This window comes from Cariama cristata, unplaced genomic scaffold (assembly GCF_000690535.1).
Source record: "Cariama cristata isolate BGI_N322 unplaced genomic scaffold, ASM69053v1 scaffold10855, whole genome shotgun sequence".
Taxonomy (NCBI): domain Eukaryota; kingdom Metazoa; phylum Chordata; class Aves; order Cariamiformes; family Cariamidae; genus Cariama; species Cariama cristata.
In genome coordinates, this window is record NW_009618121.1 from 8,550 (window position 1) to 9,193 (window position 644).

Genomic DNA, 644 nt, shown 5'->3' on the forward strand with positions numbered 1-644 from the left:
GTGCTCTCGCCCCGCTCCTTTCACGGCCGCCCACAGTTGGACTGCGGGTTATTTAACATCCTCCGCTGGCAGGGGCGAGGGGCTTGTCCACACTCTGCGTGGGCCGAGGAAGGGCCGGTGCCGTCCATCTCTCGCCGTCTGCCCGAGGAAGACTCCCTTTCTGGTTTGAGGTGGCTCTGGAGACGAGCCCGGCTTTGCCGCCCTGGAGCTGGCTCTGCCCGAGGGCAGCTTGGGGTCTTGGCCTGTTCTGCTGCCACATCAGCGCGCTGTGGGATGAGGGCTGCTCACATTCCTTCTCACCATTGCGGTGGGGCTGAGCTGGGCTGGCGGGTGCCTGTGGAGGAGGGAGAGGAAGGGTTAGGACGGAGAGGAAGGGTTACCCTCGCCCCGAGTGCTGCTGCGTTTGCGATGCAGCTGGAAGAGAGAAAGCAGACTTGTATTTTTGCCATTATCTTTATTTACACGGTTTAAAAACACAGCGTTGCTCGTTGCTGAAGGGTCTGCCAGCGCCAGCGCTGCCCTTTGTCCCGGCGCTGCAGGGGGCCTCTCGGCTCATCTTGACCCCCTGCCTGCCCCCAAAACCCAAACCCCCTCAGCCAAGACACCAGCGGGAGGGACTGAGGAAGAGCCGAACGCCCCAGCTC